General features: G+C 42.0%; 1 long non-coding RNA gene across 1 annotated transcript in view; it reads right to left on the reverse strand.

Annotated features, from left to right (window-relative positions):
• LOC107208118 overlaps positions 1–12,759 on the reverse strand; it is a 59,412-nt gene extending 46,653 nt beyond the window's left edge. Inside the window, exon 1 of the long non-coding RNA XR_001523097.2 lies at positions 12,598–12,759. This is a non-coding gene — a long non-coding RNA (uncharacterized LOC107208118). The remainder of the gene's footprint in view (positions 1–12,597) is intronic.
• Positions 12,760–13,164: the final 405 nt, after the last annotated feature.

The raw sequence follows: 13,164 nt of genomic DNA on the forward strand, positions 1-13,164 counted from the left end.
GTTCAGAGATTACAGAGCTTCCCTGCAAGTAATGCATCTGATTTCCTATGTTACACCAGCTTTGAGACCATACAATATGACTTACTCTGGACTTTTTCACCAATGACAAGCAAGACCCACCACTGTATCCTTGGCCTCTTGTAAATGTATCTGTTTACTAGAGCCCATCCTGTAGAAGTAGATAGTTTTTTCTGAATCATACTTAAAAATCAGTGCTATAAATTATACACCTTAAAAAAAAAAGCCATAGAAAAGGTGTGACTTGAATGCATAAGAATTTTTTGAATGAATAGAGCCCTTAATATTTAGTTTTGCCTAATGAAGTAAGGCATGAATGTAAAAGGATTAGTATTCCCGTAACATTCAATTCACACACACAAAGTGTAATTCATGGAACCTGGCTTTAATTTTTTTACATATAAATAATTAATGCTGCATTTAAAGCATGTTAAAATGTTTTATTTCTTAATCAGCTAATTTGACTGAGAAACAAAGATGCCTTTATTTTCATTTTCCTTGACTAGAGTTACTGTAGTAAAAGGTCCCCTCTAGCTTTTGGCTTTTGACTCTCAAGTTTGCTGCTGCCAATTAGTTTTCTAAAGTCACTATTTTGAAAAATGTTTCTCACTTTTTAAAAAATGTAATTGAATGTCTGTACATCACAGAGTTTTTTGTGTGCAGACCCAGGGTGTTAAACATTCTTTGGGTTGACTTGGGTCAGCTTTAAAAAAAATCTCAGACACTGAAACTTGAGAAGCAGTCGTGTGCTAGTGTTTTCTTCACATCCTGTTAAGTATTAAGTGGTTATTTAAAATAGAGTTGTTATACTCAGCAACTGACTTAAAGTGCTTGATATAGTTTACAAGACGATTAATTAAATGAGAGCATAGCATGTGATGCACATGTATTTCCATAATCATTCACATTGGCCTATAGTTGCCCTTTAATTTTCATACTAATTAAAGTAACACATTGAACTGCAAATTGTAAATGGCTGCATTTCTCAGTAGATGTTAACACTGATGTAAGCTGAATGGCAAATAAAAAACCTCAAGAATTAAGCAGACTGTTTTTTGACTCTGATCTATTCAAGTTTCCCTACTCATTCTATTACTGGACCATGTCCACATTTTAACAAGACTATATTTTTCCTGTGTTTTCAGCCCCATATTTTTCTGAGGTACAATGAGTGTATTTTTTTGTATTGTGATGTCTGGTTAGTTGGTTTCCATCTGATACAATAGAGCAGTTATGCAGGGTTTGCTGTTACAGATTAGTTTTTTTAAGTGATGGTGGGGCTAAGGTTTGTAATCTGATGGGCAGAGAGAAAGAAAACCTCTTTCACCAGTAGTTTTACTTCTTACATCTGACCCATTATCCTCCTTGGTTCTTTTTCAAATTTTGACACGGCTGATTTAGAACCTGAAATGCAAACTGGAGGGCTGCACTTTCAGGTTGCATCAAGGAAGGGGGAAGTGAGTCCCTAGAACATTTACTGCAACTTGGAAAAAGAGAAGAAACAGATAGGAACAATTATCCTGTGGCTCACACAGCTGCTGGCACTTTGACTTGATCCATGCTCTGATGGGGACCACTGCATCCACCTCAAGCAGTCTCCAGCATGTAATGGACATATGGTAATTGCTATTGAATGAGAAGTAACCTTGGACTATAGGCATATGAAAGACACCTTAAAAAGAAATCCTTGACAAAAAACCCCCTCTGTCAGGGCCAACAGCTCAAAAATTAACAACTAATCACTCCTTTCAATGTGTCCTCCATCTAATTGCTTCCATGATGAGGTAGGTTTTTTTTTTTTCTCTTTCAGAAATGAGCATTATAAAAGATTTCTTTTTAATTTAAAATGAAAAATTCCTCCACTCCCAGGTGACCTATCCAAGAGAAATAATAATAAGCACTCAATTGCTCAGAGAGCATCAGCTCTCACACGTATTACAAGGCTGAGTGTTCATGCTCCCCTCCACCCCACCCTGCTCCCTTCCCGCAGTGTGTCCTATCTCCAGATCCTAACTTGGCTTGGCCCAAGATGTTATTTGTTAAAATTAACTTCCAGATCAGGCTGGAGTCAGTGTTCTTGGCAAAAAGGAGAGGAAGACAGACTGCAAAGGAGGGAACAGCTTCAGGAGGCAAAAAGGGAAGCTGTAGCCCAAGCAGGATTTTGGGGAGCAGAACAGCCACAGCAGCACTGCAGCGGGACACAGAAGTGAAGCCAAGTTTGCTCCCAGTTTTGTCACTGCCACCTTGAGCATTATGCTGTCCCCAAGTCCCTTGATGAGGGCCACACAAAGGGTTCCCCTACACCTGCCCCCAGCCCCCTGGACTGCAGCCAGGCAGGGCTGAGCTCCTGCCCCTGCCTTGGTGGGGGCACCCAACGTGACTGTTCCTATGATATGCTTTGTTTCAGCAAAAGTCTTCTGAAGTTCAGCTGTGGCAATGCTGAACAGCCACGCATTCCAAAATGAATGGAGTCACACTGAGGGAAGACTGATAGACTATGGTAATAATGCAAGACCTTTTTTTCCCCTCATAAACCAAATTTCCCATACATTTCTGGAAGATTAATTTAGATTTAGGGAGGTTTCAACTCAGATACTGGAAAAAAAGACTCTAAATGCAAGGTTGGTTTCTACCTGACCTTAACTACTACATCAGCTACCACTGCTCCAGTACATTTATATATAAAATGTTCTGGCACTTCAGCTTAATTATCTAAGGACTCTACAAAAGAAAGCCTTTAAAATGTTTTAATTGCAAATTTAGTCTTTCTGAGTACACAGCAGTGGTATCATCCATTGAATAATTAACCACGTATTTAAAGAAAAAAAATAAAATAACTCTTAGCTACATGGGCACAGTCCTGCTTGTCTTAAGTAGATGATGCATGTAAACATGTGCACATACAGAATTAAGTAGTAATTTGAGTTTGCTGGATTTTGTTTTTCCTTTGAGACTGATTGGTGTAAATGTAACATTAGATTTATTTTCAAGTTTATCCTCAAACTCTATTTAACAAGGAAGGGATTATAGAGCGGGGGAAAAATCCTAAAAGAAAAAGCTTGTGAAGCTTTCTGACTCCTGTGGCACAAAAGGACTGCTATGTTTTCAAGTGGGAGGTTCAGTCAACTCTTCCACTTGGACACAAATCTCCTCTTCCCATGTCTCATTCCTCTAACCTTCATTTGCACTCACCTACAGCATGGACTTTCTCCTCCTCAGTTGCAGCCTGCAGATTGCCTCTGACGGGGCTCTGCTGGTGAGGTGCAGGTGGGTGGTGTCAGCTGCTGGCAGGGCAGTTGGCTGGGCTGGCACTGCAGCTCCAGTGGGACCGCAGAGCAACACACAATAAAAGCAGGGCTGCTTCAGCTCAGCAACATGTTGGCTGTCCAGCAAGGGTGCTTACATAAAAGGCCAGGTCCTGAAAAGCCTTTCATCTTTCCAGAATCAAACCCTTTTTTTTATACACACACTCATGACAGCTGGTTATGATGAGCAAATTAAAACTAATTTAAAAGTTACTCTCGGGCACAATTGTCAGGATTTCATTCAGGAAACTCTCTAAACAAGCACTTAAGTTTAAGCAGGTGCCTAAATCCCACTGAACACGGTAGGATTTATACACCTGTTTTAGTGCTTTCTTGGGCAGGGACAGCCCTCAGCAAGCAGAATGTTCATCCCTCGAGTCACAAAGTCCAGGTGTTTTATTCTCATCCAGGTTTAATTGCAGGTGCCCAGGCAGCACTGGGATAACACCACTCCTAACCTGATTTTTATTTTAGTGCACATCCTGCTGTACTGCAAACCTGCTGCAGCCCCACAGGCAGCTCTCCTGCTAATGAGCTGCAGCACAGAAATCTGAGCATGAGAGCCATCTAAGAAGGTTCATAGACACAAACTGCCACTGTGGGTAGCAATGGTGTTTTTTCAAGCCATGAATGGCGCATTGAGCCATTCCTTGAAGTTGCAGCTGGGGCTTATCTTCCTTTTTTATTCTTCTGAAGACTATCATTGCAATCAGTGAGGATAGCACTGGGAGCACCAGAAGTCCTCTCCTGCCACAGAAGCAGAGTATGGTGAGGGTGAACATTCATGGTAATCTCCTTTTTACAAGATACAGGTGAGCTTGCTCAGTGGCAAGATTAGCATGCTGGGAACAGCTTTTCTCACCCTAGAGTAGCAAACTGCAGAGCTGGTGGGAGGAGAAGAGAAAGGAAAACAGGAGTCTAGCAATATGACAAGTACTGTGAAGTATTTTTTTGACCATTAACGCCTATAACATTGACCTATGCACAACACAAAGCTGAAAAGTAGCAAGCATTTTCAATGAAAACCCCACTACATTTCCTAAAATTTGAGTCATTCTTGTTACTTAATTGAAAAACAAACCCAGAGTTTCCATTTCTCTTTCTCCATGCTGGCAAGAGGAGGATGGGAAAGGAAACAGAGAAAGAAAGGGTCACCACTAAGCTTTCGAAGGTCTTTCCTTTTGATACTGTGACTTGTTTTGGTTATTTTTTCATTACTTATTTTCACTGAAGTAGAAGGTCTCCAGAAAAGCATTTGCTTTGGTTAAAATCAAAATTAAATCTGACCTATCACTGAGGGGAAAAAAACCCAGCTGACTCTAAAGAAGACAAACTTTGTATCAGTGTGCTCGCATATTAAAGGGGGCATGTGCGAGTCAAATTGCACTGACAGACCAGCATAGGTCAGATCTGGGGAAAAAAAAAAGAAAAGGATTTTTAACAATCTTTCAGCCCTCTCTTTATTAGACCTTAATTAAATCAATGGGTCAAAGCAACAGAGGGAAAAAATGGTTCAGCTAGGGGACACTAATCAACCCCTTTCAGTGGACTGAAAAATATCTTAAGCAAGAAATAAGCTTCAAATCAACATCTGCCTCATGTAACACATAAACATAGATATTACTGCTTAAGAAAAAAGCATTTGTAGGTCCTTTTCTTGAAAACAAAAAACATTTATAAAAGAAAGTGTTGCTCATAATCACTAGATAGATCAGTGAGCATGCTTGAATGAGGACAACCAGGCAAATCCTTTGGGGTTTGGTTGAACAGCGTCCTTACACATGTTGTGAATTTTAGAGAACGCAAAGCTGAACTGAGCACCAGCTCCTGAGTCGTTGGTTGGTGCTCTTGCTCAGACAATGAATGACATGGCTGTGTTGGCCATCAGACCTCTGAGTAACAACTGAACCATTTAACTTGATTAATACCAAGTCTGAACTTGCCCTTTTTTGTGCCCACAAATTTTGGCTAGAAACCTGACCACAGTCTAAGATCTCATTCATATGCAGGACAGAAGGGTCAAATTAAGTTACATCAATGCAACCTCAGTAGCATTAGGAAAACAAAAAGGCTTCATCCCTGTGACTGAGAGTGGCACTTGAGCCACCATGGCCAACACAACTGACAAGAGTGAGTGTTGGCAATACTCAGCAACAGAGTCTGGTCCTCAAAGTAGCTTGTAAACCCCTGCAAGAGCTGTACTGCAAACAGACAATGCAGAGAACATACCAAAAGAGAATGGGTAAGATGAGCAATCTGCCTTGAAGACATAAATGATTACTTTTGAGGATATTCAGCACAAAAACACATTTCCTGATCTTCACAGAATATATACAGTGTGCTTGCACTGCAGGAGCCAAGCCAAGTGGTGAGACTGAGCCAGAATGCAGTGTGGCTGTATCCCTCTGTCCCAGCACAAGCCCAGGGGAAGGAAATACGGCTCAGAGCTGGAGGTTTTTCTCCTCCTCATTCCTGGCTGGGGAAGCAAACTCCCATGTGCCTGGGTTGTGGGGCTGGGGATGAAGAACCCCTCCCTGTTTCTCCTCCCTCTGCTAGGTCTTGTGCAGATCGGGTCATGTTTGAATATACTGCTTGTTGGGATCCAGGAAGCTTCTGTTATGGCCCTACAAAGACAAGATCTTGATCTATTCTGCAGTAAGAGACAATCTTCTATCCTAAAGCTTTAGTAGTAATTTTTAACTAAAGTATAGCAATCAGTAATGAACAGCCTGATTTGGAATACTTACCTATTAATTAACATATAATACTTCAAATTAGCTTAAAATTACAAATCTGCTGGTTCAGATTTTATTGATCATAGCTGAGTAAGTAACATTACTAAGGGAGACACTCTTTACCTGAAGAGCTTTTGGAGCCACACTCCATGTTCCATTTAGCCAAGGAGAGTGGTGATCTCTCCAAACACAATTGGCTCTGTGCAGTTTTCATGACAGGCTGCATCAAAGAACTACCACCAAGTTGCCATATAATATCCTGCTTATTATAATTATTTGTCTCTACTGCTTAAACCACTGTTGCATGAGAAAGTTAATATTTCCAAGGCACTGGGTGGAATACCTTTCCCAGAAAACATGCTCTCAACAGGAAACCCAAACACAGTGCTAGAGAGTTATCTTAAGCAGATTTAAATAATTAAATCCAAAATTCTCAAGCCACTTGCTGTTTTAAATTTATTTCTTTAATAACATGCTTGTTTCAGCAACACACTGGATTAGGGTTTCATTTATTCAAAATTTAAGGTCTGTCCCACTCTGAGTGTTATTTTAAGTATTTAGGGGAATTTTTGTGCTTGTGAAAACGAAGAGATTGTTGCATTATAAATTCATTTCCTCTGTTATTGCACAGGCCATGCACAGTGCAGCTGTGAAAGCGCTGTAAGAGCCCCAGCAATGTCCTCAAGCTCCACATAGATGGCTGAGCCTTTGTCTTTGCACAGAGAGGAGCTGGTCCTTTCTTGTGCCATCAGCTGCAGGTACCTCCTAAACAGCATTGCTGACTCTGAGCAGCAGTGCTGCATGAAGAGAAGTTCACTGACAGCCATGACTATCCACATTCCCTGAGGGCCAGCTGCCAAGAGCCATTTTTGTGTGGGACTTGCAAGAGGGGTTGAGCCCAGCGCCCACAGCCCCACACCAAGCAGCAAGCAGTGCACGCAGCTCCTCTAGCAGGTGTTATCTCCTAAGGAAGGGCTCGGTAGCAGTTGCCATCCACACCAGCAATTTTACAAACAAGCAAGGTTCTTATGTGTTCTCCATCACCTCCAGGCATTCATATTCTTTTTAAGTACAGGAACATTAATTAGATTTTGACCACAGACCCCAGATTTGACTTACGCTGACAGGGTTTCCATTAGTGTAATCTGTAGGGGAATTCACTGTTTCAACATCTGTGTGCCTAAGGCCTATCTCACATTTACTGCCGCTGCCTGAAAAGCCTCCCTTGTACGGCTGTGTGTTTCTTCATGCTCCCAATTTCACAGAAGTCATTTCAGCACCAAACGGTAATTAGCAAAGGGATGGGCCTCGGCTGACATGAATGCAATTTATTGTTTTCCACAAGGCCCTGAACAGAGCAAACAAAGAACGCAGTCTTGCTGTCTGGCATTTTATTAACTTGTATTGTGTGATGTACCTTACTGAAGGGAGATCTCCCACTAAATGCAGCAGTGAGGAACCAGTAACATGCGTGCTTTTGAAGAATATTAATTTTGGTTCAATTAAGCAAGTTTTGCGGGACCTCAGCCTCTAAAATAGGACAGCCACTTTTATAATTATCTTCTGTATTAACTTTATCACCATCCGACTTTTTACATAAATGCAACCTTTCATCTTTAAAATGCCAACACTTCTTCAATTTTGGCAACCGTACAGCATTGCTAATTATTTGCTCATTATGTGTGGTTAACTGATGAATCATTAATAAATGAATGAATGGCTAATATATTTTTATGGTAATTGGAGATATAACTGATTGCAGACTTCCTTTGCTTCTCAGAACTGCCCTGAATGAGCAGTAGCTGCTTAATTGTTTACAGATGATATTTATGCCACTGACAAGCTCTTCCTATTGGTGTCTGAGAGGTGAGCCCTCCCTGTGCCCCACGGTGGGCATGGTGGGCAATGCTGTCCCTTCCCCACAGGCACAGCAGATGGGCAGGCACACACATTTCGGACAGCTTTCCCAGCAGCTCCCCACAATGGCTGGGGGCAGGACTACTGACACCATCGCAGTTATTGTCTGCATTCCCCAGTAACACCAGAGCCTGACATGGAAATGACACCTTTCTCCCGCAGTCTGTGTGTCTGCAGTACGTACCATAGATAGGAAAGGGAAATCAGGCTCCAGTGACATTTTGTTTTAACTCCATACTGTGCATTACAGTAAATGGCTTACACAACCTCTTGCTGCCAGTGCACAGTTAATGAATTCAGAGATAATTGCAGGGTTGATTTCTTTCTTTCTGCTTTTTTTTTTTCTTTTTTAATAACCTATCTTTCCATGAATCATTCTATAGGGTGCACAATTCCAAAACACATAATTTAAATCTGCTTGACAATTCAAATCAAAAACAAAAGATAGTAAGATATCCAAACAAGGCTCCTTTAGCTATGCACACGCATCCTGAAGATCAAGTTAAAAATGCAAAGGAGATTACCAATTCTTAATTATAATTATTTAACCAGGTGGGTAGTTTCTCTAATGAACATTTCTATGAAAACAGAATAACTAATGATGGTCTTAAAGAAGTCTTTGTCTTCCCATGTACTAATGATCACATTTATAAATATGCAGGAAGGCCCCCATGTACATTGCTAATGATAAGTAATTAAGCACCAGGCGTCAAAAGCTATAGAAAAGGGTCAGGGTAATGCAAGAGAAAATTAAAAATGCAATAAAATAAGTTGCAGAGCAAAATTAAATTTCTGGCTTCTGCAGACCTGCCTGTAAAGAAATCTTTTCCCTTTCAGTATAAACCATGGCTGCTGTGGGGTATTCCAAACAAAATCTTCTAAGCACTTTCATTAGATTTTACTTGCCTCCGTGCTTGTACTCATATTAAAACCAAGTGAACTACCAGCCATTTAAAACAGACGCTATATTCAGTAAAGCTGCAGTTTCTCTCAATGTTTATGAGAAATCACTGTGGCTGAGATTATGGCTATCACCAGCCTCCTCAGAAGCATTTCAGAACTTATGATGAAAGAAAACAGGGACGTGTTAAAATTGAAACCTGGTTTTGTGATTATTTTTTTAATGTGGAGGTCAACTCATGAAGGGCCTGCGATTCGATCCCTGTCAGGGTCTCCACCAAGAAGACTCAGACCCAGGAGGCACAGAGGGCTGGCTCAAGCCCACATCTTCAGTTCAGCTGCAGAAACCACACCACAGACCATCACAAAGCATTAAAGGCAGTTTCCAAATTAAATTAAATGGGTTGTCTTTGGTAGTAAAGACATGTTTTTCTCTCTAAATGAAGAGCTGTTACATTAGGTAACACTGACACTTTTTCCTGGAGGCTCGGCACAGGGCTGCAGGAGCCTGGAGGTCCCTGTGCTCCTGCTGGCTGCTGCAGTGCCCCTCACTGGCCTCCCACCAGCATGCCACACCATGGAGCCATGCCATGGCTAATGCCCCTGCACCAAAATCCCATTTTCTGCTGCTGTAGTTCAGAGTTCAGTATGACAACAGCCTGTGTCTGAAGGGAATAATGCATTATTACTATTATTACTTCTCACTGAAAGCAGGATTAAACTTGTTTGTAAAATCATGGTGAGGAAACAGTAGAAAGTAGAGAGAGGGAGTGACGGAGTACGGGGACACAAACAAGTGCTGTCCCTCTACCCAGCACCTCACAAAATGGTGTTTCCATGGTGGATGGAGCTCTGCCATGCTGCAGGGCCATGGCCAACCTCTGGGCAGCAAATACACAAGATTTCTTGGCCTGATCTCAAGTTTTACCAATAGGTTAGATTAAAGCACACACTGTATTTAGAGATTGTGGACATTGTGGCACTAATTGCAAATAATGCTGTGGCATATTTTTCAGGTGAAAGCAGTGACTCTCCCACATTTCTAGCCTTTCAGGACTTCTTTTTGAAAATGGTCTTAACATTTGCTTCCAAAATGACCTCTCATTGCCTCACACTGGGTATTTCCACCACCACCTTTAGCCCAGCCATGGCCCTGGCTCTCACAGGAAGCATCAGGAGCACAAGCCCCGCCAGGCCAGGTGACACCCACTGACAAGGCAGCACGGTTTCCACTTTCATGGGCCGTGCAGCCAGCCTGCCTGCTCAAGCTGTTTCATTTTGTCTGCAGCCGAAACTCAAATAACCTGGAGTAAAGTTGTGACGGTGAGACACCGCGGTGCTAGAGAGCATACTTGGCCCTGAGAGCAGAGTGCGTGCTGCTGAGTGGCGGCGGGTGGCCAAGCCCCACCTGGAGCCCAAATCCACCCTTCCAGGGTGTAACTTTTCCTGCAGAATACCTAAGAGGACATCTCTGAAAGGGACAGTCTTAGGGGGTTCATGACTGCCACCTGGTCCCTTGGGCTGGTGAGCCTGTGCCTGGGGCCGCACTGGCTCTCCGGATGCTGCGTGGCCTGGGATGGCCCACGAGGGACAGCCTGCACCATCACAGGGCTGCTGCCATGGCCAGGGTCTGGGGGACGGGGATGAATGTCTGTGCTGCTGCTTGTAACCACTAAAATACAAGAGGGGTAGGAAAAGCAGGTATTGGGTTACAGTTATCTTCAATTAAAAAACTGTTTATCTTTGAAAATACGTATCTGTTACTGACAAGCTTTGAAAACCACCACTCCAAGTCTGTCAGTAAAACCAAATGTTAAATGGAAAATATTTGCCAGGATTTAAAATTAGACCTACACATTACTTACAGATGTTTCAATGAAAAACACTTGAAACTCAACCACATAGAGTAATAAACCCCACAATGGTCTATTTTTTTTATACTCCAAGTTAATTTTTATTATATAAGTAGCCATACGAAGAAGCCATTGCATACTGCTTAAATTAAATGTGGAGGAATGAAATCAGCAGTATCCCTTTACAGCATATGGTCCAGCAAATCAAATTATAAAGCTTTCCACATCTCATTAACTGCAATGAGTACAGTGAGATTTCTAATAAGTCACTTCTTTTTCATGTGAGAGGTGAGCAGTGACTTATTGTAACTATTCTCACAGGATGACCCTTGTGCTGAAATTAAGAACTAATCTAAAATGGGAAAGGTCATTTGGTCAAGTCTGATCATAACATTTCCTCGTTATTGTTTTAGTTGGCATTGAAGCACATGCTTTCCCAGTGCATCAGCTGAAAAATGCCTTTGATAATTTCACTGACAGCGAGTAACCCACACACTGCCATTTAATGAGTTTGGGCTGGATTAGCTGACAATAAAGAATACAGTATAAATGCTTTTATAGAATGAGTTTTTCAGCAGGAAAATTTCATGCAGTCGTACTTAACTAATTTATTTGCATTTACCACTGCAATGTCAGTCCAAGTACCGCTCTAGTGAAAACTTCTGGTCCCCAGTTAGACAGCAGCCTCACCAATCTCTGCCTTTCTTTGGAAAGAACCTGCTCCATGCCCCCCACTCCTGGGCCACCTGTAGCCACAGCTTCAGTTGCAGCAGGCATGCCAAGGAGAGAACTGCATTCAAAGGCTCACTTCCTCCTCTGCACAGAAAATCTAATCAACATACAATTGCTCATCATGTGGCTTTGCTTTATGTGGATTCCTGATTTAGTGGCAGATCTGATTCAGGAACTGAAGCATTCCTGGCTCCCTGTCCCAGGCTCAAATCTCTAACCTGAATCCAATCTCCCTTCCGCCATCAGCCTCTGAAATTGTTTGCTAGAGGATATGTTGACCATAAAAATACAGTACAGTGCACAATGAGAGAAACATCTCAAGACAGTGGAAAAGAGAACGCTCAGCCAGGCCAGCTGAAACACTTGGGAGGAAAATCAACAGGCTGTTTTTAGCAATTACAAAGTTGTTGGCTGATCTGATGTAGCTGGGCAGGAAATTCCATAGTTTTTGGAAACCATTGACAAAAATGTTCTGGCAGTTCTATTCTCCATTTTGTACTTCAAGAAGAGTTAATGTACTGTGCCCAAGAAGTTCAGTATGCAAAGCAAAATGGGAGAAAGCTTTTCAACTGAATTTGGAGACACATTGCCTTCCACAGTAGCAGAAAAATCCTGTGACTTGAAATCTCCTGATGTACCACTGTAATGACCAGGCAGTAGCAGAATGTGATCATTCCTGCCAGGACATTTCACTTGGTTATTAACCTCATGGAAAATTCTGGAGGACTGTAAACTAATCCCCAAAGGATGGATTTCTTATTTGCTCTAAAAACACTGCCTTACTTTTGTGCAGCCACTACTGAGAAGTCTGAAACCTAGCTACTGTTTAGATTAATTTAATTTCCCCTTAATGTTCATTAAATACTAAGTTGTTAGTTTAGGGCACCTCAAGACAAATGGTTAGAGCTAATTTTTGGAAAAAGTAGTGTCTGAATGCAAAACCAAGCATGCAGGGGATGTTCATGTCATTTCCTTTGGGCTATTTTAAGCATCTAGCAATGAATCAGTTCGGAAGACCTGATGTCCTCTGGCCCATGAGTGGGGACCAGCAGGCACCTGCAGCCATCTCAAGCCCCAGGAAGAGGGGGACAAGGTCTCTGAGCACCTCCATCAGATGGCATCCAGCCATGGGCTTACCTGAGTGAGGGATAAGCCTGGAATCAGCAGCAGTGAGGAGACCAGAAGAGGGAGGATGGGCACCATGTGGCTGTGTGGTCCCACTGTCCCACAGCCACACTGTAAGGCACCACTTCCACTGTCAGCCTTTGCTTTCCATGTCCCCTCTGCAACAGCCAAGCCTGCTCTCACTCTGCTTCCCAAAACATTCAGTGGGTTAGATGGTATTTTTCTTCAATTGCATATGAAAATTCAGGGGGTGGGAAACCTTAAAAACACAAGTTGGAACGGTGACACTCAGACTGCAGAATGCTTGAAATAACAATTTTTTTTGGCAAACATGGAGAACTCTCACATCTCACTAGAATTAACTTTTGACCTCCAGACCTCAGAGAGCCGGAGTTTCAAAAAATGCAGCTTTGCACAATGTGCACTGAATTACTACAGTTCTCATGTGCATACAATCGGGCAATTATGTATGCAAAAGTTTAAATTAAGGACAGAACAGACAATGTACTTTAAAACACTCTGATTTTAAAAAGTGTGAGTTGTTTTGTTGCAGTGAGTTAAGCTGGATGCAGCAAAGGA

Source organism: Parus major, chromosome 8 (genome assembly GCF_001522545.3).
Source record: "Parus major isolate Abel chromosome 8, Parus_major1.1, whole genome shotgun sequence".
NCBI lineage: Eukaryota > Metazoa > Chordata > Aves > Passeriformes > Paridae > Parus > Parus major.